The sequence below is a fragment of the Sus scrofa genome, chromosome 10 (assembly GCF_054392235.1).
Source record: "Sus scrofa isolate SSC_HxYL_T2T_F1_AM1 chromosome 10, Sscrofa_HxYL_maternal_Yorkshire_Landrace_v2.0, whole genome shotgun sequence".
NCBI classification, from domain to species: domain Eukaryota; kingdom Metazoa; phylum Chordata; class Mammalia; order Artiodactyla; family Suidae; genus Sus; species Sus scrofa.
Genome location: NC_139392.1, coordinates 22,307,910 through 22,332,875, shown reverse-complemented (window position 1 = coordinate 22,332,875; position 24,966 = coordinate 22,307,910). Strand labels below are relative to the sequence as shown.

At 50.4% G+C, this 24,966-nt stretch overlaps 1 protein-coding gene across 1 annotated transcript in view; it reads left to right on the top strand.

Annotated features, from left to right (window-relative positions):
• Window positions 1–24,966, top strand: part of CAPN8 (calpain 8) — a 147,276-nt gene that overhangs the window by 92,602 nt on the left and 29,708 nt on the right. The window contains exons 20-22 of the transcript XR_014817504.1: window positions 15,027–15,114; window positions 22,907–23,065; window positions 24,044–24,113. The gene's annotated coding sequence lies outside the window, so the exon portion shown is untranslated. The remainder of the gene's footprint in view (window positions 1–15,026; window positions 15,115–22,906; window positions 23,066–24,043; window positions 24,114–24,966) is intronic.

Below are 24,966 nucleotides of genomic sequence, written 5' to 3'. Positions count from 1 at the left end.
AGCCACGTGGGATGCAAGCTGCATCTTTGACCTACACCACAGCTCTTGGCAACGCCAGATCCTTAACCCAGGGATTGAACCTGCGTCCTCAAGGATACTAGTCAGATCTGTTTCCACAGCACCACAGTGGGAACTCCTGTGACTTCCTATTTTTGTTGATTGCACCTGCCTTCCTAGGGCCGGTTCATCTTCTCCTTCCCGCATTCACTTGCCCTGAGAACTTGCGGCATCACTTACCCCATTCTTGGTTTTCTTATCTTCAAAATGGCTACCTCATAGGGTTGTCATAGGATTAAGTGGGCTGATGTGTTTATACCACTTAGACAATGTCTGACACACATTCAGTGCTCAACGAGAGTCAGCAGTCGTTGACTTTACTATCAGCGCTGTTATTAACACCCTCCCTGAACTTCCATTTTCTCAGCTGTCAGACGTGTGTGAACATCCCCAGGGAAGTCAGGGGAATTAGGGAGGGTATGAGTAAGGCACTTGGAGCAGCACTGGGCCGAAGTTAAGTACATTCGACTCTCTGCATCCCCATTCGCAGATTCAAACAATGGCAGGTCAAAACTATTGGAAAGAAAAAAGTTCCAGAAGGTTCCAAAAAGCAAAAATTGACTTTGTGGCTCAGAACGTCTATTTATACAGCTTTGCCATCATACCAGGTATTGTAAGGAATCTAGAGTTGATTTAAGGTGGGAGGGGAGGATGCGAGTCGGGTATATGCAAATACTACACTTTTATATCAGGGACTTAAACATCTGTGGATTTTGGTATCTTTGGGGTCCTGGAACCAATTCCCCCTTGGATATCAAGGGGTGACAAATATCAGGCACAGGACTCTGGTGACCTGCCTGTGATGGGCACAGGACGGGACAGGAAAGAGGATTCAGGTTCTTACCCATTCACTCAGTCATTCATTCAAAAACTAATTGTTTCAAGTTCTCTAGAGTGCCCTGGGTCAGCCAGCATCTCTCAGAAGGTCGCGGGCATGAGAAACAATGCTGGAGCCTCCATCTGCCAAGACAGACAACTAGGCAGGCGGAGATGTGAGTTCAAGGGCTTGCAACCTTTCCATCCTCCAGTCAGGGACCTAGATGCCCCCACGGCCACTTGATTAGCTTGCTTCCCACCAAAAAAGGAGCCATGGTAGACTTTCCACATAGAAGAGAGATTGATATGATGACCCAAGTATCAATGTTACCCAAGTATCAATAATGATACCCAAGTACCAATCAATGATGGCACCCAAGAGATTGATATGATGACCCAAGTATCAATGTTACCCAAGTATCAGTAATGATACCCAAGTACCGATTAATAATGACACCCAAGTACCAATCAGTAATGACACCCAAGTGCCCAAGTACCAATCTCGTCAAGGCCGTCTGGGGACAGAGGTGATGCTGAGAGGATAGGGGTCTAATGGGCTCCCACCCCAGGCTTTCCCCACACACCGCCCCGCACCCCCTGCCCCAGCCCCTTGCCAACCTAAATGCTTTCCTTTTCTCCCAGTTCACCTCCACGATCTCCCGTGATGACTTTTGGGCTGACCCTGCCCAGCTTGATTTTTATTTGGAAAGTTATTTCTTTTTAAAAAAAGTTTTCATTAAAAAATTTTTATTATAGTTGATTTACTATGTTCTGTCAATTTCTGCTGTGCAGCAATGTGGCCCAGTCACACATCTATACACACTCTCTTTCTCATGTTATCTTCCATCATGTTCCACAAGTGACTGGACATAGTTCCCTGTGCTATAGAGCAGGGCCTCATTGTCTAGTCATTCTAAATGTAACAGGGTTTGCATCCATTCATCCCAAGCTCCCTGTCCATCCCCCTCCATCCCTCTCCCTCCACATCCCCCTCCCCCTTGGTAACCTCAGGTCTGCTGTCCATGTCTGTGAGTCTGTCTCTGTTCTGTAGATAGGTTCATCTGTGCCATATTTTAGATTCCATATATAAGGGATACGTATGGTATTTGTCTTTCTCTTTCTGACTTAATTGCCTTAGTGGGAGAATCAGGTCTAATCCTCTAAGGCGATGGCGTTCCAATGGTTCAGTGTCTACTGATCTATTCCCCCAGGAGTTATAAACTCCATGTGGGCAGGGCCATGTCCTAAAGCTCTGGTACAGTCACAGTGTGGAGCACAAAACCTTGGCCCCTGGAAAAAGCACCAAGGCTTCTGGGATCACATCTTTATTCCATTGCCCACCATGGTACCTGGTTATCCAACCCCATGAGCCCCAAACAGCCAAGACGCTGGCACATCTCGGTTCCAGATCGTTCTTCCCGGCCTAGAAAAATCCTAGCCATCCTTCAAAGCTGAGCACACATATCCCATGCTCCTTTCAGAGAGGATGCCTCAGACAGAGTTAATTCCTTCTTTCAGGTTGAGGCCATAGCACATCTTCTCTTCTTAAAACAGCCCACTTCTAGGCTTGTAGAAGGCGTGAGATGCAGGCTGCTACACCGCCTCATGTGCCGACAGGCTCAGTGCATCTTCTGGAAGCATCTGTCTCGTGGACCCCCGGCATCTCCGTGCTTTGGAATTAAACCACCTGGACGTTCCTTTATAGCGCTTGAGAATTGTTTTACTATTTCTGTCAAGTCTTCACCTTACAGAGATGCTGCGAAGACAAATGAGATAATATGTAAAAGTGCCTTAAGCTCTGGAAGATGGACTATATTATTATGGCTGTAAAACTCTACTGGGGAAACCAGTAGATGAGGGCGAGTAGGGAGGGAGAGAGAGAAACAGAGAGAGAAAAAGAGTCAGAGAGACACAGAAGGAGACAGAGAGAGACAGAGAGAGGACACCCAGACTGGTGTCTACAGGGCTGGGAGGCTGGGAGGGACGTCCGCCGTCCGCTGTGTCTCCACAAGGCGGTAAAGTGTTATCTTTAATGCCACACGAAACACCCGCGAGACCACGTGCGTTTGCTTTCTGCTACCTGCTCAGAGAGGCGTCATCCCCATCTCCGGGGACAGCATGTTTTAGTGAGTTACGAGTTTTGGGGGCGGCCAGACCTGAGCAAGCCCTGCCGCCCACTGCCCTGCCCCCCACTTCCTAGCTGTGAGGATGTGGTCAAGGGACCCCTCTGCTGTGGATGTCATCATGGGAAACGTGGGTGCACAGCCCAGCCCCCCACCCCGGCCTCTCGCTGTCTCTAGGGTTGGACTCCCGGCCAGAGGAGTCAGGCTGAAGTCAGCAGTTTCTGGACTGATCACATCTTTCTCCTGTGGTCCTGAAAGTCGCCCTCTGGGATACCTGGGAAAGGAGAATACACAGCAGGAGCTGTGAGGAAGGTTCCAGAAGATCTCGGTGTAACTCTTTGCTCTTGGGGCCCAAGATTAGAACCCTCTGAGAGATGGGGGCGGTGGACGGGGTAGAGGAGAGAAAGTGTTAGGCCCAGGAGGTGATGTGGGGCAGGAGGCTTCTCTCCAGAAGGGCCAGTGCTGGCCTCTGGATGTCTTGGCCAGAGCATCACTGGGAACCTGCCTTGGGACACAGGTAATTATGCTTTTTTTTGGGGGGGGGGTGCACCCGGGGCATATAGAGATTCCCAGGCTAGGGGCTGAATGGGAGCTGCAGCTGCTGGCCTTGTTCCACAGTCACAGCAACGCCAGATCCTTAGCCCACTGAGTGAGACCAGGGATCGAACCTATGTCTTCATGGATCCTAGTCAGATTCATTTCCACTGAATCACGACGGGAACTCCGAGCACAGGTAATTATGGATGTAAGGAGCTGTGGCCTGGCTTGCAGGTGGGCTTGGGGGGCACATCCTGTTCCCCAGCTCTGTGGGTGGGTGTTTACCTGAAGGGGCGGCTCTGGTCCCTCTGGAAGCCACGTGCAGAAGAAATAAAAACATGCTGCCGGGCATCCTTCCACAGCCACCTTCTGTCTCTCTGCTCCTCCGCTCTGCTCTGCTCATGGGGAGGTAGGACGAGGGGGTGCCTCACGGAGGACTTGCTCCTCGTCGTATAGAGAATTTTTATCTTTCAAGAGCTCCTTCAGTGTCTCCTGGGAGTCAGTCTTAGTGATCACCTATTCTTTGAATTCTTAAGGAGGCAGCCAAGCCGACCATCACGGCCTTGTCTTCCTTGTAGTTTGTAGTCGGTCAGCAGGACCCAGGACCAATGAGGGGGGGTGGGGGTGGGGGGGTGGAGAGAATGTGAGAGGCCTGCCTGGATTTTTCCCACGACTTGGGAGCCCCACTCCTCCTCCCCAATCCCTTCTAATAATCTCCCCTACTCCTTCAACACCCAGGGAAGGCCTGCCTCCTCTGGGAAGCATTCCCAGAGAATCCTGCCACCCCGATCCTGAGTGCACCCCTCCCCCAGATCCTACCACATGGGACTGTAACTGTCCCTGCACCTGTCAACCCCCTGCCGGGATCCAGGGGAGGACAAAGGCTCTCACTCAGTGCAACCTCAGGGCCTTGGTGCAGACCAGGACATGCTTGTTTGTTGACTGACTATTCGAGCTCACCTGGCACAGACCCACCCATGGGTGCAACACTCAGTGGTCCTTGCAGAGAATCAGGAAGGCGAGCCGGCAGGTCCTTTCCTTTTCAGCCCCTGGCACCTCTGCCTTGTTTCACCTGGGACGTGGGTGGAGTGGAAAGGTCTCCCCACACTCTCCAAGAGTACAGGGTAGGTCCCCCCTTCCCACTGGTTTTCTTTCCTGGCTCACTTTTCCTGCCCACCCCCCACCTTGCACTGCAGGCCCCCTGGGGAGGCAGGCGTGGCTCAGCATCTGGTTTGGAGGCTACCTCACAAGGGATTTGGGAGCTTGGGGCCAGACCTCTTCAGTCTTCCAACACAGTGAGCATCAAAGCCACCTTGTCTTTGGCCGAGTGCAGTGGGATTTTATTTTATTTATTTTATTTTTTTGGCTCCATCCAAAGCACCTAGAAGTTCCCTGGCCAGTGACTGAACCCAAGCCACAGCTGTAACCAGAGCCACAGCAGTGACAAGGCTGGATCCTCAAACTGCTGAGCCATGAGGAACTCCTGCAATGGGGTTTAAAAAAAAATTGTGGTGGGAGTTACTGCCATGGCGCAATGGGATCCTTGGTGTCTCTGGAGTGCAGGTTCCATTCCTGGCCCAGCACAGTGGATTGAGGATCCGGCGTGGCCAAAGCTGATTCTTGGCCCAGGAACTCCATATGCCACGAGGTGGCCAAAAAAAGATGGTGGTAAAATATACATAACCTAAAACTTACCACCTTAACCTTTTTTTTTTTTTTTTTGGTCTTTTTGCCATTTTCTTGGGCCGCTCCCACGGCATATGGAAGTTCCCAGGCTAGGGGTCCAATCGGAGGTGTAGCCACCAGCCTACGCCAGAGCCACAGCAACTCGGGATCCGAGCCGAGTCTGCCACCTACACCACAGCTCATGGCAACGCCGGATCCTTAACCCACTGAGCAAGGCCAGGGATCGAACCCACAACCTCATGGTTCCTAGTCGTATTCGTTAACCACTGAGCCACGATGGGAACTCCAACCTTAACCATTTTTAAGTGTGTAGTTCAGTGGCATTAAGTGCATTCACACTGTTGGACAACCATCACCACCACCCAGCCACAGAAGTCCTTTCAAACTGAAACCCTATACCTGATGCCGGAGTCCAGGTTCTGTGCAAAAAAGATGGGGGGAGAGGCGGAGGCCAGGGAGGCTGGGCTGCCTCCACCGCAGAGACTCCTTCACCAGGTAGACGTCAAGGGTTTTCCAGATACAGATGCGCTCATTCCTCCCCAAGGCCCCAACCCACATGGGAGCCACTCGCCCCTTGCCTGCAAAGCCTAAAAGAGCTCCTTTTTGGAGTTCCCATCTGGGGGCTCCTTCAGTTTCTCTTCGAGAATTGATGCCTCCAACTTTCTCTGGGAGCATGAAGTAGTCGTTGGACAGCGAGGGTCAAATCTTAGTCCTGGCACCGGCTGGCTGTTGGCCTCAGTTACCTTCTCCGAGCCTTGGCTTCCTAATCTGGAAAATGGGCTAATAGAGATCTTACCTCTTCGGGTGGTTGTGAAGACCAGATGAGGCAGAGCTTGGGATGCAGGATGCATGTACCTCTCTTCTCCCCTGCCCTCAGCGGCCAAGGTGGTACCCACTCTTGGAGGCCCACCCCAAAGTCATCTTCTCTGGACTCTCAGCTGGGTTTGGCCTCCTTCTAAACTGCTTTGCTGGCACCTCTAGAATGCAGGAAGTTTCATGGCTTCCCGGGGTGGAGGGGTGTCTCTTTACCTCCCACTGGAACCCGCTATCTCTTTATAAAATGGCTTTAGAAAAGATGTGTTTCGTTAAATTCAGACCTTTGGAACTGTTTGCTGTGCCAGAGGCCTGTCCAGCTGCAGCTGTGTCCCCAGGGGACCAGGCGGCCTTGGCACAGGAGTAGACGTGCTTCGGAGAGAGAAACCACGTGAGGACAAAAGGGGAGGATGCTGTGCCTGACGCCGCCATTCACGTTCTGGAGGGTCTGGGGAGTTATTGGTCCTCAGTGGGTTCCTTGGAGGAGTTGAGCTTAGGGGCCTAACTGGGGAGGTGGGGGTTCATGGTGGAAATGTTTGGGGAGATTTTTTTGAAACACACAACCCCTCCAGCCCCCACCAGGGCACATAAAAATCTTGGGAAGTTCCCTTTGTGGTGCAGTGGAAATGTATCTGACTATGATCCATGAGGGCGTAGGTTCAATCCCTGGCCTCGCTCAGTGGGTTAAGGATCCAGCGTTGCTGTGGCTGTGGTGTAGACCAGCAGCTGCAGCTCCGATTCACCCACTAGCCTGGGAATCTCCATATGCCACTGGTGCAGAACTAAAAAAAAAAAGAAGGAAAAAAAAATCTTGGCTGGGGGTATGTGTGTTGATCAAGCCTCTGGCTGAGAAGCACAAGCGTGGGCTGAAGAACAGAGAAAAAGCAGCGTGGCCACTGCTGTTAGATCAGGAGGCAAGATCTTCATTCAATGAATATATTTGAGTTCCTACTATGTATAGCGTCGTTACCAGGCTAAAATAATACAAGGAAAAATAAAACATAAACTGTCCTTAGCTTCATTAAAATTGCATTCTTTTTTTTCCATTGGATTATGGTGGGTGTGTAATATTATACAACATCGTCATTCACAGTTTTTAAAGGTTACGTTCCACTTGATACTTATTATAAAACATTGGCACAATTCCCTGTGCTGTACAATATGTCCTTATTGCTTATTTATTTTATACCTAGTAGTTTGTACCTTCCAAGCCTCTCCTCCTATCTTGCCCCTCCCTGCTCCCCCCCTCCCCTGCCACCGGTCACCATTCGCTTGTTCTCTAGATCTGTGAGTCTGTTTCTTTTTTGTTATATTCGCTAGTTTGTTTTATTCGTGGAATGTGTCTATTTATTCTGTTTGCACCTTTTTACTGGGGGCCACAGGGACGGGGGCCCCTTCTGGTCCACAGAGGTGTGCACACTTTCTCCAGCCCCTCCAAGCTTGGGCCTTGGGGTCCGGGGGGTGGCTGGGCACGTCCCCATCTCTTGGAGGGGTGCTGGGTAAGGTGGCGGGGGATGAGCTGGCTGATCAGGATGTCGTGCTTGCGGTAGGGCTGAGTGTGGGCAGCATGATGGCAAGGCCAGGCTGATGAAGGGCGGGACCAGCCCTGGCTCCTTGGCCCAGGCGTCCTTGAGGAAGGTGCCATGTCTCACGACCATCTCGTTTCCGCATTTGTGTCACATGTACTTGCCAACATCATCCCATTTGACGTCCGAGTTTACCCTCTGAGAGTCAAGGCTGGCGTATCTCCATTTTACAGGTGCGAAAGTTGGGACCCAGGTAGGACAGGTGCACACAGCAAAGAAGGGATGAGGTGGGGTAGGAATCTGGTGCTACTAACCCCCCATGGTCATGGTCTCAGTGCAGGCTGGGCTGAGTATGACCAGTGGAGCTGTGGCCATCATCCAAGGGTAGGTGGAACACTTTTAAATGTGCATTTCAAATGCGCTGTTAGTATCACAAAAACCCCTCTCATCTCAGAAGTTGGATGTTTCATTTCTCTCCCTCTGTCCTCCTTCCCTTCCCCCATCTGCCCTGGCATGCCATTGCGCCCGCAGTGAGAGGCCCTGTATTGACCTGTCCACAGGTAGCTCCATGGAGGGCACGTCTAAAGCAAACATAGAATATCTCGGTGCCTTTGTAGCCCTCTCCTCCTCACCCCAGTTATTGGTTCTGTGATACCAACAGCGCAGTGAGGGCAGACCCAGAATGCTGCGCCTCTGAACAGCAGGAAAACAGACCAAGTGCTAGATGAGGCTGCGAAACCCCTTCTGGGCACAGCTCTTTCTACAGGTGACTTCTGCCCTCCAGTCCACCCCGCTCTGTCCTCAGGGGGCCCATCTTTGGAGCATCAGAATGTGCAGGGTAATCAGACGCCCAGGTTCAACAGTCTAAGGGTTCTTAGCCCGAGGCTGAAGACTGTGACCACGTGGCAACCTCCACCTCTGAAGGGACCTGCCAGCACAAGCTGCCCCAGTACAGAGGCCCGGAAGCCGAGGCAGAAAGAGCCAACCACGAGTGTCTGTGTCTTGGAATTTCGTGCAGGGCTATTCCTTCAAGATCTTTGATTGCAAGGGTGACTTGATGGCGAAACCCCGCAGAATTCCGTTTATTTTATAACCTTGGGCTAATTTCCAGAAAGCATAATAATACGTTTCAAGAAAATGCATGGGGTTTATTTGAAGAGCCTTTCTTTCCTCAGAGGTCTGCCTTTACCTGTGAATATTCTCCATGGAGACGGTTCCAAGTGTGCTCGATGGTTCCAGAAGTGTCCACTGACACCCCCCCCCCCCAGATGTGTAGAAAAGGCCCTTTCCCCTGTTTCAAAATGCAGGCTCTATACGGATCACTGCAGAGTTTGTACTTCAGTCCTATTTAATGTAAAACCAACCTTTTCAGATTCACTCCATTTTATTGCTTTTTCTCTGTGAAGTAGAACATTTAAACTGGATCCTCTTACAGGAAACCATCCAGGTCCAACTAAAGTTCAGGAGAATATTAACAGGTGCTCAGAAAATCACAGAGTGTGTCATCAGAATTTGCCACACATGGGGCTATTATTTTAATTTCTGAATTAATGCAGGTTCTAACTCATGATAACCAAAACTTTAGGAAGACAGGCTGTGGATCACAAAGCTATTTTCATCCTCTACTGAATGGCTCATACTGCTTTAATCTCTTTTTAATATTTTTTTTTGCTCCCTGACTTTTTGAAAAATATTTTATAATTCAGGAAGGCAACTCCTCTTGGCATGATGGAAAGGATGAGATAAATGGCCTTGTCATTCATGCATTTATTCATCTGATTTATTTCTTCATTTTTTTAAATCAGTAAAATCAGAATAATCATAATACCTTCCTTCTAAGGCGGTGGGGAGGTGTAAATGAAATAAAGCGTGCACAGCGCCCAGCAGAGAGCCAGCCGTGCGGAAGGTACAGGCTGAATCTCAAATCCATCTTCCAGCTTCCCTGTCCACCCTCTTCCCTCCTCCACGAAGATCTAATGAGCAAATGCTACTGCTCAGATTGTCATACACACAGGATATACCATGTTAAGGAAAACTCCCAGTGAAACAACAAAATAATAATAACCTACTACGAAAAATGTTACCATACAGGAGTTCCCTTCGTGGCTCAGTGGTTAATGAACCCAGCTAGGATCCAAGAGGATGTGGGTTCGATCCCTGGCCTCCCTCAGTGGGTTAAGGATCCAGCGTTGCTGTGGCTGTGGTGTAGGCCTGCAGCTGCGGCTCCCATTCAACCCCTAGCCTGGGAAACTCCATATGACGCAGGTGCGGCCCTAAAACCAAAAAAAAAAAAAAAAAAAAAGTTACCATACAAATGCAGTGGCAGCTCTCATGTCCTAGCTTTCTCTTTCTTTCTCTGTTTCTTCTTTCTTTCTCTGACCCTGGAATCACTTGGGGTTTCTTAGTGGGGTAAGTCAGCTTTGAGGTGCCACCACCGCCGCCACCGCACCTGAGCAACTTTGTCTTTGGAGAAGCAGTTGTTTGTGACCTTTTGTGTTTGGAGGTAATGTTTAGGGAGGTCATATTGCTGGGAAAGGGGTTGTCATTTGTGTCTCAAGGCTTGGGAAGGGGAGGGTTTTCCTACCGCCTGTGGGAGGGCCTCCAGGGAGGCCAGAAAGTGCCCCCCCTTCCTGGGGAGGGCTGAGCCAGTTGTGCTGGGTTCCTGGACCGCTGGCCAGGGATGGGATGGCTGGGTGTGAGCCTGGAGAAGCGGATACAGGGCCCAGGGAAGCACAGGATGCCCAATGAGTGCCAGGCAGGGGATATGGCGGACGGTCCTCCCCAGACACCAAGGGAGCCTGCACCTGGGGCAGCTGAGAGCGAAACTAAGGAAGCGGCCAGGGAGCACCAGGAGGGAGATTCTGGACTTCTCATTAATCTGGTGTGTGGCTTTGAGCTGGTTTTGTTCATTTGTAAGAAACAAAATAGCTATCAGCCTCTGGCAGGCTGAATCTGCAAAGAAACTATACTGGTCACGCAGGCATGAAGGCCATGGGGACAAGCTACAGCAGAGTCTCTCCTCCTGCCATCTCTGTCACACCAGGCATCCTGCCTACGACACCATGTCTTCCACAGACTCTCATTCATCCATTTGCTTTATGAACAAGTCATGGTTGTTGTCTCATCTCACTCCTTGTTCTGGAACCTTCCATCCCCCACCTTGGCCTGGTCCACTGAGGTAAGGGCAAATTCTCCATCTGGCTGAGACCTACTCTCTCACTCTCTCTCTCTCTCTCTCTCTTTTTTTTTTTTTTGCTTTTTAGGGCCACAACCGAAGCATATGGATGGAAGTTCCCAGGTAAGGGGTCCAACCGGAGCTACAGCTGCTGGCCACAGTCACAGGCACAGCAATGCTGGATCCATGTCGTGTCTGTGACCACAGCTCATGGCAACGCTGGATCCTGAACCCGCTACATCAAACCTGCATCCTCAGGGATACTAGTCAGATTCATTTCTGCTGCTCCACAACAGGAACTCCTCAGATCTACTCTTATGCTTCTAGTCTTAAATCTCCATCTCATCTTTTTGGACTTCACTCCCCAGCCAGAACTCACAGGCTCTTCTCAAATCTTCCAACGAAATCCACTGAGCTGGCTTTTCTGTGCCTCTACTCGGGTCGTTCCTTCTGCTTGAAATGCCCTCAGCCCCCTTGCACACCCACTGCCTGTGCACAGTCCTCCAAACTCTCTTAAGCCCAGTTGTTCAACAGAAACCTCAGTGACATCAAGGCTGCGGGGTCAGAGTTCCCACTGTGGCGCAACAGGATCCATGGCATCTTGGGAGAGTCCTTGCAGGTTCAACACCCCCCACCCCCACCCCGGCACAGTGGGTTAAGGATCTGCCCATGGCCGCAGGTGCAGCTTAGGTTGCAGCTGTGGCTCGGATCTGATTCCTGGCCAGTGAGCTCCATATGCCGTGGTGCGGCAAAACAAAAACAAAAACAAAACAGAACCAAAAAACCAAGCCTCGAGGTCTGCAGGAAGAGAAGGGTCTCTTCCCCCCAGGCTCTAATGACCAGATGGGTCGGCTTGTCCATCATGAAAGCTGTGAGCTGGAAGAACAAAGGACAAGGAAAACCAGGGGGGAACACCAACCACCCCCTCTCCCCTGCTGCTAGCGGCCCGGCACACTCTCCTCTGGTACAGGTCCTTGTGGTACTCAGGATCCCCAGGCGCAAGCCCAGGTGGCCTGGAGGCCCCGCCCTCCTTGAGGCCCCGCCCACCTGGGCGTCCTCCTTGTGGCCCCGCCCACACTGAGCCTGCGCAGCCTGGACCCCGCCCTGGAATGAATCACGTGAGTCCTGTTTGGTCAGCCGCCTGGGGGCTTCTTAGTGTCTGATATCTGTGGTCGTGTGAGCTGGCTTTTTGGTGTGTGGACGGGGGGGAGGGGCTTTTTACCAACCACTTTGACACTTGGGTGGGCCTCTAGTCCATCTAAAGCGCTTGGGTATCTCATCGGCAAAGGAGGAGTTTGTTGCCAGATGGGGCGTTGGTTGCTGGGACGGATGGGGGGTGGGGGTGGTGTCAACTTTCTGTTTGGTGCCCAGGCAGGGCTAGTGCACACACTGTTTATCTTTAGGCTTTTCCTCTTCCTCAGCCATGCTGTCCTCGCACTCCGTCTTTTGTCTTTTTAGGGCTCTGTTACAGCATATGGAGGTTCCCAGGCTAGGGGTCATGTCAGAGCTGCAGCTGCTGGCCTAGGACACAGCCACAGCAATGCAGGCTCTGAGCCACGTCTGTGACCTACACCACAGCCTATGGTAACACTGGATCCTTAGCCCACTGATCGAAACCTGGGATCAAACTGGATCAAACCTAGTCCTCATGGATACTCTGTCAGGTTCTTAACCTACTGAGCTACAACAGGAACTCTGTTGTGTGAATAGTTTCGTTTGTGTTATATTTTAGATTCCAAATATAAGTGGTAAAATATATCTGTCTTTTTCTGTCTGGCTTACTTCACATAGTGTGAAAATCCCTAGGTCCATTCTTATAGCTGTAAATAGCGTTGTTTTGCTCCTTTTTTTTTTTTTGGCTTTTTAGGGCTGCACCTGAGGCATATGGAGGTTCCCAGTCTAGGGGTCAAATTGGAGCTGTAACCACTGGCCTATACCACAGCCAGAGCAACACCAGATCCGAGCCACGTCTGACCTACATCGCAGCTCACGGCAGCACCAGGTCCTTAACCCACTGATTGAGGCCAGGAATCAAACCTGTGTCCTCATGGATGCCAGTCAGATTTGTTTCCGCTGAGCCAAGACAGGAACTTTTAGTTCTTTTTTATGGCTGAGTAATATTCCATCATGTGTATGTACCACATCTTCTTAATCCATTCATCTATCAGTGGACATTTAGGTTGTTTCCATGACTTGGCTATTGTGAATAATGCTTCTATGAACACAGGAGTGCATGTATCTTTTTGAATTATAGTTTAGTCTGGATATATGCCCAGGAATGGGATGGCTAGATCATATGGTAATTCTATTTTTAGTTTTTTTGAGGAAACCTCCAAACTGGAAGATGTGTGTTTTTATGGCACTCAGTAGTTCATTTATTCATAAACATTCATAATATATATATTTTGAGCCTTTATTTTAAAGTTTAAAGATAAGAAAGAGAGGGTGCCTGTCCTGATGGCACTTACCCTCCAGAGACAGGAAAATATTAAATCTGCAATGTGATGGCTGGGGGCGGCAGGTGGTGGCAGAATTTACAAGGCTGATAAGGGGGAGGAATGACAAGTTGATTGGAAGAGGCTAGTATCAGGGGAACCCCCCCAAAGAAAAGTGGGGGTAAAGTGAAAGAGTGAACAACTCAGGGAGAGCCTTGGGGATGGGCCCTCGGGGAGTCTTCGCTTTGTTCTAGGTGTGGTGGGCAGCGGGGGGCGTGGGCTCCTGTACCAGTTTTGTCAGAACAAATGCAAAGAGGATGCTCTAAAGGATGCTCCGCCCCCTCCTGCAGAGCACAAGGGGCGCTGAGGTCCCCCCAGAAGAGGGCAGCGCTCCAGGCTGATTCAACCCCTCATCCTGCTTCCTGGAGTAGCATCCTCACCTGTTCCAATCAGAGTTCAGCAGCCACCTGAATCGGCGGCGGGGGTGGGGTGGGGTGCGGAGCTGAGGCTTGTTCCCCAGTGACGCTGTTGCAAAGATTATGAAGCAAGAAGCACCGAGGGCACGCCGAGCAGGGGGAGGGAAGGAGCAGCCTCGTTATCATCACTGCCATTTGTCATCACTGGAAGTATTTATTAAGCACCTAATTGAGCCTCATCCTCGGCTTGGGTTTCATTTTACTTTTCAGAGCTCTTAAGGACTAAACAATGTGCAAACAAGCAAAACACATATCCACAGAAGGCGAGTCATTTGTATCTCTGAATTTTCCTTTTCTCCCTGCTCCGCTTTCTCTTCCAAGTGGTTTCTGGCTCACAACCCTGAGTGTCATTACACATGATTGGAACGTGCCCACGGCTGTCCCGGGCTGGGGCCAACCTCCTGGAGAGATGGCCAACTCGCATCTGTCCCCGTCCCTCCAACACACAAACACACACCACACACAGACAGACACTGCACACACCATACAACACTTACACACCACACACACACACTCTCACACACACACTGCACACACCCAGACACACATTCCACACACCACACACACACACACACACCCTCACACAGAGACACACCCCCACATAGACACAGACACACCCTTACACACCACACACCACATGCACACACATACATAGATGCACAGATGCACACCACACATACAGACACACACACACACCACACACACACATCCCCACACAGACACAGACACCCCTCACACACCATACATACAGACACACATATACACAACACCCCCCACACAGACACACACACTGCACACTCCACACACAGACACACAGACACACACAGACGACCCAACCCAGCAAGCTCACCACACACGCACATTCTACAAATGCCTGGAGGTGTCTGGGGAGGGTGTTGTGTGGAAAAACTGAGCCCTTAGAGCCCCAGTGGAGCCCAGAAGTGGAGGAAAAAGAGCAGGAAAAGCAAGAGAGCTGAGGGCAGCCAACCGAGTGAGCAGAAGCCCAGCCGGGCTGCCCCCACTGGACCCACCTGGGCCCCCCATCTCCCCACATCACTGCACCCCAAAGAGGAGAGCGCTGACCTGTGACCTGCTCTGTCTCACTGTGTCTGGTCCAAACCCAGCAAGGGGCAGGGGTCAAAGGTAAGCATGTGGGTGCGGCCACTGGCCCCTGCCCCTGGGGGCAGATGGGGTCAGGCCCCAGCGCCAGCCCTCTGTCTCTCTGGGGGGCAGGGCTCCCCTCCAGCCCAGCACTGGGATGTGGGTGCCTGCTCCCTCCCTCTGTGGCTGAGGACTGACCTTCCCTCCCTGGAACGGAGGCCGGGTTGGGGGATGGAAGCAGGCCAGTCACGCTCTGCTCTGGTTGACCTGCATTTTTCTAGACCTGCATTTTGCCGGCAAAGGAATCCCCCCTGTATCCTGCCTGGTCCTGGAAGGCTCGCCTTGTGATGTGGGGACAAAGCCCCGACTGTGAGTAAACTTGTATGCTGCCTTGTTTTTCCTTTTTGTATGAGGACCCCCCCCGGGAGTCCGGGGCCCACCCTGGCCTCCTGCTCTTCTGTCTTGCAAGAGTTTCAGGGGTGGGGGTGGGACCTCTGGAGGGGGGGGCAGTCAGATCCCAGGGCACCTGGGGGAGATGCAGGTTTGGGACTTTGGTGGGAACAGGGTGACTCTGGAGGCCCAGGGGTGTCATTCTGATCGTACCCCTGGGCCTCCAGGTGGAAGACACGTCCTCTTCCCTTCCTCCTCCTCCCTGTCTCCCCACCCCCTCAGGACCCCCCCTTTCTCTGTCTCCATCTTCCCCGTTTCTTCCCTTCCTCCTCCTCCCTTCCAGCCCCACCTCCTCTTGTCAATCAAAATCATGTGCCGGGTCCTGTTTCTGGTGCAGCCCTAGGTACATGCACTGTAAGATGGGAGATGGGCAGCGGACAAGGAGGTTAAGTTCATGGTCATGGGCACAGAGAAGGGCTGTGAAGAAGAGGAAGCAGGGAGAGGACATGTTGGGAGAGGGGTGCCGTCACCTAGGGTGGTCAGGGAGGACCCCTCCAGGAGGGGACCATGGGTAAGACGTGGGTGATGAGAAGGAGGCCACCCTGTGGGGATCTGGGGGAAGAAGAGCCAGACAGAGTCCCTGAGGTGGAACCAGGCTGGAAGGACAGAAAGGAACCAGAGGGAAGGGAGAGGTTGGAGGAGGACCGGGATGGAGAGCGGGCAGGACAGGAGCAGGGAGGGCCAGCCAGCCCAGGAGGGTGCACTTGGGGCCTGATGGGAGCTTGGGGAAGCAGAGATGTGATTCCTGACACAGGGACTGTAGGAAGGCAGGGGTGGAGGCTAAGGGACAGTGGCTGGTCTTGGGTAGCAGCAGCAGCAACCGTGAGAAGTGATCAAATCTGGGGTAGATATGGGAGGTATATACTCTGGGACGAGTACAGATTTGGGAGGAGTGGTCGGATTTGGGAGGTATGGACACTGGGATGCACAGTGAACTGATGTGGGTGAGAACAGAGGGACAGGAAGGAAGCCCTCTAAGTGTTGAGTTGCTGGAGGATGCGTTTCGCGGAGATACGGACCTCTTGGGATGGAGGGGGCAGAATCTAATAGGAGGTGGGGGAGGCTCAGTGGTTCAGCTCGGCCATCTCAGGTATTGGGGTAGGCATCTGAGTAGAGATGTTGAGAAGGCAACAGCTCTGTGGCTTTGGAGTTCAGGGGTGATATCAGGGGTATACACTTGGGAGTCACCAGGATAAAGATGGAATTTAAAGCCACAACATTGGCTGAGCTCCTTAGGAGGAACCTGGGGGTAAAGAAGAGAAGAAGGCCAGGAATAGAGTTCCAGGGATCCTTAAGATTTAGAGGTCTAGGGGCAGTGGGGAGGGGGCATCAAAAAGAAGACTTAGGATGGGCAGGAAATGAGATGGGAGTTGAGTGCAAGGACATGGGCGTGTCAGTTATTGCTGTGTAACAAATAAGCCCCAAATCTCCATGATTTACTGTAATAAGCTTTATTTAACCTCAAGCCTGGGGGTCAGTGGGGCCCAGATCTTCCATGTTGGCTCAGCAAGGGCCATTCCATTGGGTTGCCCATGTCTCTTACCATCCTCCTGGCACAGTGGCCTTCTCTTCTTGGTGGTGGCAGAGGTGCAGAGAGCAAGCCCAATCACGCAAGCACTTGTCCCGCCTTTGGTCACGTCACACTGCCTAACCTTCCATTGGCTGAAGCAAGGCACGGGGTAGAAATTAAAGTCAAGGCACCAGAAAATACACACCCTCTCTTTGGTGGAAGGAGCTGCAGAATCACATGGCGAGGTTTGCATCCCCAGAGGGGTGATGCCTCAGCCAGGAGTGTAACCTGCCACAAAGATTGGGAGGAAATTGTTTCCAGGAAGACTGAGTGGCCAGCCTGGCCAAACTCCCCTGAGACGTCAAGGAAGATGAAGACAAAGACTTGACCATGGCATTGGACCAGACGGTGGCTGATGACAGTTGCAGCAGAGTCTGGGGACGAGAGGATCCCTGAGGCAGACCAGTGAAGACAGGATGGACAACCCGGAGACAGGGACACAGAGCAGGCTGTTAAGTGCTGCTGCTGTGAGGGGACGGGGTGGGGGGCGGAGCTGGGGGAGAAGGAAGAGGGGTGTGGGATGTGAGGTCCGTCTGGAGGGGGTCAGGGTCCAGGATGGGTTCTTTCCACCTTTTTGCTGCCTCCTTGATCCCAAGAGTCAAACTAAACATCAACACTGATACTACCGAGGCCATTCTAAGCTGTAGTTCAGTACCGTGGATTGATTGGGTTTCTGAACACAGACCACTAATGGCAGCATTGTTCTCAGGGGAAATTGTGTCCTAAGTCACCAACAGCCAGCTTTAAAAAAACCTTTCTGTTTGGGCGTGTAGTGTGTGTACTAACACCCATCTGTAAAGCACACACCCTAAAAGTCCTGGTTGGAGCCCAAGTTGTACCTCTAGTGGAGATCAGACTCTCCAGGCATTTTTTTGTTGTTGTTGTTTTTGGCTACCCCACAGCATATGCCAATCCTGAGCCAGGGATCCAAGCCACAGTTGCTGCCTACACCACAGCCACGCCACACCAGATCCTTGCCAGGCCAGGGGTAGAACCTACATTTCAGGGATCCAGAGATGCCACCCATCCCATTGCACCATAGTGGGAACTCCTTTCCGGGGGTGTGTCTGATGGGGGGGGAGTGACTGTATGTGACAGCTGATTTGTTTGGAAGTAGGGAGCCTGCAGCGGGAGGAAGAGGATGAGGAAGACACAGAGGAGAATGGTGACTGTCTTGGAGAGCCAGCCTTCCGCCCAGGGCTCAGGAGCTTGTTTGTGCCTGAGCTGCGGGGAGGGGACTGCAGGGGTAGCCTCTGCAACACAGGGCAGGCTCCTTTGGGCCCTGTGGGGGGCAGGGGTGGGGACACAGAGTTGGGGAGAGGTTGGAAGCAGGGATGCTCACCACAGGCTAGTGCAGGACAGAAGAACCTGCCGTGGAGGGATTGTAGCCAATGGATGGATTCAGGGGAGGCTCCCGGATGTAATGGATGGAAGAGAGAGGACCTGGCTTGAGAAAGTGGGGGTGGGAGGCAATGACCTTTGCCTTTGAAAGGACACGGCACCGATATTTGGGGCCCTAGACTGGCTTGCCCCCACGGCCCATGCATCGCACCCTCTCTGCACCCAGTTCAGGTGTGCTGGGTATGGTGGAGTGTGGCTGACGTGTCATCTCAGTGTCAGAAGATCTGGGTGTCCTCAGGCACCACTCACTCTGACCAGGCCTCAATTTACCCATCTGTGAAATGGGCGCCATTAGATGTTATGGTGTGGAAGCTCTTTGTAAGCAATAACACACACACGTACATATACATATGTACATAGGTGTCAATGCATCTCTGTAACCACATCTGGATCTGTGTGAATTCATACAGAGCTCAACTTGCAGAAATGGTCCAAATTTCTCACCTTTCATCCCATTTATTACGCACAGATATCCCAGAGCTGGCCATGGCTCCAGGCTAACTCTCTCCTATTTTTCTCTCCATCAATTCTCCTTTAAAAATTCCCGGAGTTCCCAGTGTGGCTCAGCAGATTAAGAACCCGACTAGTAGCCATGAGGAGGTGGGTTCCATCCCTGGCCTTGCTCAGTGCGTTAAGGATACAGTGTTGCCATGAGCTGTGGTGTAGGTCGCAGCTTCAGCTTGGATCTGGCGTTGCTGTGGCTGTGGTGTAGGCCGGCAGGTGCAGCTCTGATTTGACCCCTAGCCTGGGAACCTCCATATGCCACGGCCCTGAAAATGCAAAAAACAAACCAAACCCAATAAAACCCACTACAGACTCCAGAGGAAGCCATACCCTCTGCTTAGAGGGTCCCCTGGCCTCACAGCCATCGAATGAACCCCCACTCAGCCTTTAAGACCCCAACTCAAATGTTAAGTTTCTCTGTAGCATTTCCGGAGTCTGTCTTGTGGTCTTTCCTTACACCCTCCAAACTTTCAGAGCTCTTGTGCCATCCCGTGGGACTGTCATGTTTAATTCTGGGCTACAGATATTGTGTATGTGGTTTATTTATTTTTTCTGTTTATTTTATTATTATTATTAAATGAATTTATCACATCTATAGTTGTATAATGATCATCACAATCCAATGTCACAGGATTTCCATCCCACAACCCAAGCACATCCCCCCACCCCCCAAACTGTCTCCTCCAGAGACCTTAACTTTTTCAATGTCTGTGAGTCAGCGTCTGTTCTGCAAAGAAGTTCCGTCTGTCCTTTTTTCAGATTCCACATGTCAGTGACAGCATTTGATGTTGGTGTCTCATTGTATGGCTGACTTCACTTAGCATGATAATTTCTAGGTCCATCCATGTTGCTAAAAATGCTGTTATTTCATTCCTTTTAATGGCTGAGTAATATTCCATTGTGTATATGTACCACATCTTCTGGATCCACTCCTCTGTCGATGGACATTGAGGTTGTTTCCATGTCTTGGCTATTGCAAATAGTGCTGCAATGAACATTGGAGTACACGTGTCTTTGCGAGTCATGGTTTTCTCTGGATAGATGCCCAGGAGTGGGTTTGTGTGTGTAGTTTAAATCTGCACCAAGTGCATGAAACACGAATGACTCATTTATTTCACAAACACCGATGTACCAGAGCCTGTGTCCCTGTCACGATGCCTACATGTTGGGATCCAAATTTGAGTAAAAACAATCCCTGCCCTCAAAGGGTTTCCAGTCTGGGGAGGAGTCCAGACAGACAGTCCATGACCTTCAGGAGCCTTCGGGGTTCTAGGCTGAGTCAGGCCCCCCACTTAGCTACCGTAGCCTGCAGCTGTGGAGTGGATGTTGTTTAGAGTCTGTGTGGTCCAAAGCCAGAGATGCCAGGCAGGCGTGGATCTGTTTGAGTCAACAAAGGGCCTCTGGCTGGGGGCCCTTGGGTTCAGGACCTTTCCCAAGGGTCCAGCCTCTCTTCCAGCTTCTCCCACACGCAGCTCAATTGTCCTCACTTTCCTTATGTGTTCACTATTTTATCTCCATAAATCCTCACACTGTGTTGGGCTCTGCCTTCAATGCCGGACCAGCCTGGTGCATCACGGGGCTTGACATGAGGGCGACTCAGAGCCCAATAAATCACCCTGTGCTCCCCAGCTTGTGGCCTGATGACTCTCTTCCTCTGCTTCCCTTGGCGTTGTCTTCATTAGGAAAACCCACTTTAAACCAACCCCGGGGGGAGGATGGGGCCAGGGTGGGCTAAGGTACGGGGACAGACTAGGGAGGGGCAGAGCTAGACACCAGATTCCTAACCTCCCTCCCTTCCCTCCCTCTCCTTCCTTCGTCTTTCCTTCCTTTTCCTCCCTTCCTTCCTCTTTTCCTCTTCCTTCTCTCCTCCTTCCTTCTTTCCCTCTCCTTCCTTTCTCCTTCCTTCCCACCTCCCTCTCCTTCCTTCTTCCCTCCTTCCTTTCTCTTCCTCCTTTCCTTCCTTCCCCCTTCCTCCTTCCTTCCTCCCTCGTCCTTCCATTCTATTTTAGCAATTCTTTATTAAGCACACAATCCACAGCACTCTGAGTACACCTTCAATGCCAGGTATCAAGTACCTGAGTTTGCGTATTCTATCCTTATGTATATGCACCCTCTCAACGTCAGTAGTCAGTGCCTTCTCTGCTACAGAATCAGTGAGCTCTGATCAACCATGAACACCTCAGCTCAGCACGAGTTGGTCAATCCGATAAACCCTGGCACACTTGGAGCTGCTGAGGGGCTGGGGCACTCGGTGGAGGCTGGTGACTGGGAGGAAGCTGGGTGACTCTGCAGAGGGTGGGCTTAGGCGGGTCAGCACAGAGGGGATCTCTGGTCAGTAAGAAATGAAGAGGCGTTCCCTTCGTGGGTCATTGGTAACAACCCCAACTAGTGTCCACGAGGACGCGGGTTCAATCCCTGGCCCTGATCAGTGGGTTAAGGATCTGGCATTGCCGTGAGCTATGGTGTAGGTCACAGATGCGGCTTGGATCTGGCGTTGCTGTGGCTGCGGTGTAGGCCAGCAGCTGCAGCTCTGATTCGACCCCTACCCTGGGAACCTCTATAAGAAATGACATGAAGGGTTTTGACTTCCAGTAGACCAAAAAGGGGCTCTGAAAACATGTATTGCACCCTCTCTAGTACTGCTAGGAATGACCAAATTATGTCCACAGGAGCCTGGGCAAGCGCTTTACTTCTTTGGGCCCCAGTTTTCCTAGTTCTACTATGAGGAACGTTGCCATTATACTGCCGAAGCAATTGATCCTATGAGAATAGCTACAGACGATGCACAAGACTCAACTACAGGTCATGTCACAGCACTGCTTATAAAGGCAAAATATCAAAGGGTCCAACAATACTGGGAAAGGAGCCAATTCCATGATAATGTTTCACACAGTGGAACATCCCTAGAGTAGACAGCAATGTCGTCTGTATATTTAAGTTTTTATTTTTTAATTGAGGTGTAGTTGGTTTGCAGGGACTCAGGTGCACAGCAAAGTGATGCAGACATACTTATGCTTTGGCAGATTCTTTTCCATCATAGGTTATTACGAGAAATTACAAGATATTGAATACAGTTCCCTGGGCTATACAGTAGATCCTTGTTGTTTATCTAAGCGAAGTAGTGTGTATCTCTTAATTGCAAATTCCCAATTAATCCTCCCTCCCTATAAATTTGTTTTATGTTTCGAATTGGAGCTACAGCTGCCGCCCTACACCATAGCCACAGCAATGCCAGATCCGAGCCACATTTGCGACCTACACCACAGCTAGCGGCAACACCGGATCCTTAAGCTGATTGAAGCCAGGGATCGAACCCACATCCTCATGGATCCTAGTCGGGTTCATTCACCACCGAGCTGCCATGGGAACTCCCTAAATTTGTTTTCAAGATCTGTTTCTGTTTTGTAAATATGTTCGCTTGTATCCTGTTTCAAGATTCCACATAAAAGTGATATCATATGATATTTGTCTTTCTCTGTCTGACTTACTTCACTTGGTAGGATAATCGCTAGGTCCATCCATTCAAATGTAGTCTTTGGAATCAAGTAGCAGTTTCTCTATCCATATATGTCTGTCCATCCCCTGTCTCTCTGTCCATCTATCTACCCCATCAAGACAGGGAGACATAGAGACATTGCACTGCATAGCATAAGCTTAAAACGCTTATAAACAAATATATAGTATATGTACCACATAGAGAGTATATTTCCATTTTGTTTACAGATGTAAGCTTGTCAGTGTGATTATATATAAGGAAAAAAGAACTCGAAAGAGTGATAGTGCATTTGAAAGGATAAACAGAATGTTCATAGGCTTAGTTTTCAATGGTAGGGATAAGGATTATTTTGATTTGCTCTTATTGTTTATCTGCATTTTCTAAGTTTTTCTACAAGGAGTATGGCTATTATGTAATAAGACATTAAAATTAAACACTGGTAAACTTGGAGTTCCCGTTGTTGCTCAGTGGAAATGAATCTGATTGTATCCACGAGGATGCAGCTTCAATCCCCAGCCTCTATCAGTGGGTTATGCACTGCCATGAGCTGTGGTGTAGGTTGCAGATGCGGCTTGGATCTGGCATTGCTGTGGCTGTGGTGCAGGCCAGCAGCTGTAGCTCTGATTTGACCCCTAGCCTGGGAACCTCCATATGCCGCAGGTGCAGCCCCCCCAAAATTGATGAACTTGTAAACCAATATTAATAGAACCATTATTCATAACAGCAGTGTCTATCCACAGATGAATGGAAAACAAAATGTGATACATCCATGCAATGTATGTGATTCACCTGAAAAAGGAGTGAATTCTGACACTGCTACAACATGGATGATCCTTGAAGACATTATGCTGAGTGAAATAAGCCAGATACATCATGTTGCATGATTCTGCTGATATGAGGTACATGGAACCGCTGAAAACGTAGAGACAGGAGAAGGATGAAAGGAGAAGGGTGGTTGCTAGAGGCTGGGGGAGAAGGGCATGGGGAGTTTTTGCCTAATGGGTACAAAGTTTCTCTTTGGGATGATGAAAAAAAAATTTTTTTTTTTTAGGATGGCACCCACAGCATATGGAAATTCCCAGGCTAAGGGTCGAATCAGAGTTGTAGTCGCCAGCCTACACCACAGCCACAGCAACACCAGATCCAAGCTGCATCTTTGACCCACACCACAGCTCCCAGCAATGCCCAATCCTTAACCCACTGAGCGAGGCCAGGGATCGAACCTGCGTCCTCATGGATGCCAGTCAGATTCATTTCTGCTGAGCCATGACAGGAACTCTGGGATGATGAAAAGGTTTTGGAGATGGATGGCGTTGACGGTCACATAACATGTGAGTGTATTTCATCCTACTAAGTGGCACATACTTAGAAATGGTTCAAATGGTAGACCTCATGCTTATGTCTTTTGCACCAAGAAACAAATAAATAATCAAGTGATCGAATGATAAAATAAAATGAGGAAGCTCCACCAGGAGCTTCCCAATGGCCCTTCCACAAATCTCCCCACCTCCGATTGGAGAGGGTGAAGAGCTGCCACCTCTCATGCCCTGGCACCTGGCGGGTGGCTGGCGGGATTCCCAGCGCCCACCCTCATGATCAGAGACATGAGGCCTCAGCCCCCTGCAGGAAACCGGGGCTCTGGCTGCTCTGTGAGGCAGCCTGGAAGCTGGCGCAGAAGTGGGGACACTGTTTTCACAAGGCTAATTAACCAAATGTGTTTTCCTCGCATGCGGCTGTGTTTTCACATTAGGCTTTGCAGCAAAGAGGATATTAAAGCTAATTAGACTCACAGCTTTGGACAGAGAGCTCTGAGTAGCTGATAAGTTACGTCTTAGCGAGGCATACTAGTTACTGTTCGTTTTGTCCTCTGTCTGAAGTCACTCATCTCTGCAGCCCAGCGGACACCAAGGCTCCACGGCGAAAAGACTTGCAGAGCTCACTGGAGAGGTAATTCTAGAAACATTTCTTCCTGCCTCAGAAAGACTTACTAAGGTTGGAGTTCCTGTCGTGGCTCAGCAGTAACAAACCCAACTAATATCCATGAGGATGAGGGTTCGATCCCTGGCTGTGCTCAGTGGGTTAAGGATCTGGCGTTCTGGTGAGCTGTGCTGCAGGTTGCAGACAAGGCTCAGATCCTGTGTTGGTGTGGCTGTGGTTTAGGCCGGCAGCTGCAGGTCCAACTTGCCCCTTAGCCTGGAAACTTCCATATGCTGCAAGTTAGGCTCTGAAAATAGAAAGAGAGAGAGAGAGAGAGAAAGAGAAAGAAAGAGAGAGAGAAAGAAAGAAGGAAAGAAAGAAAGAAAGAGAGAAAGAAAGAAAGAAAGAAAGAAAGAAAGAGAGAAAGAAAGAAAGAAAGAAAGAAAGAAAGAGAGAAAGAAAGAAAGAAAGAAAGAAAGAAAGAAAGAAAGAAAGAAAGAAAGAAAGAAAGAGAAAGAAAGAAAGAAAAAGGAAAGGAAAGGAAAGGAAAAGAAAGAGGGAGTTCCTGTTGTGGGCACAGCAGAAACAAATCTGACTGGCATCCACGAGGATGCGAGTTCAGTCCCTGGCCTCGCTCAGTGGGTTAAGGATCTGGTGTTGCCGTGAGCTGTGATAAAGTTTGCAGACATGGCTGGTATCCCACATTGCTGTGGCTGTGGTGTAGGCCGGTTGCTACAGCTCCAATTTGATCCCTAGCTTGGCAACTTCCACATAAAAAGCAAAAAAGAAAAGAGAGAGAGAGAGAGAGAGAGAAAGAGAAAGAAACAAAGAAACAAAGACAGACAGACAGCTAAGACTAAGGCTCTGGTCAAGCTCAGTCCCC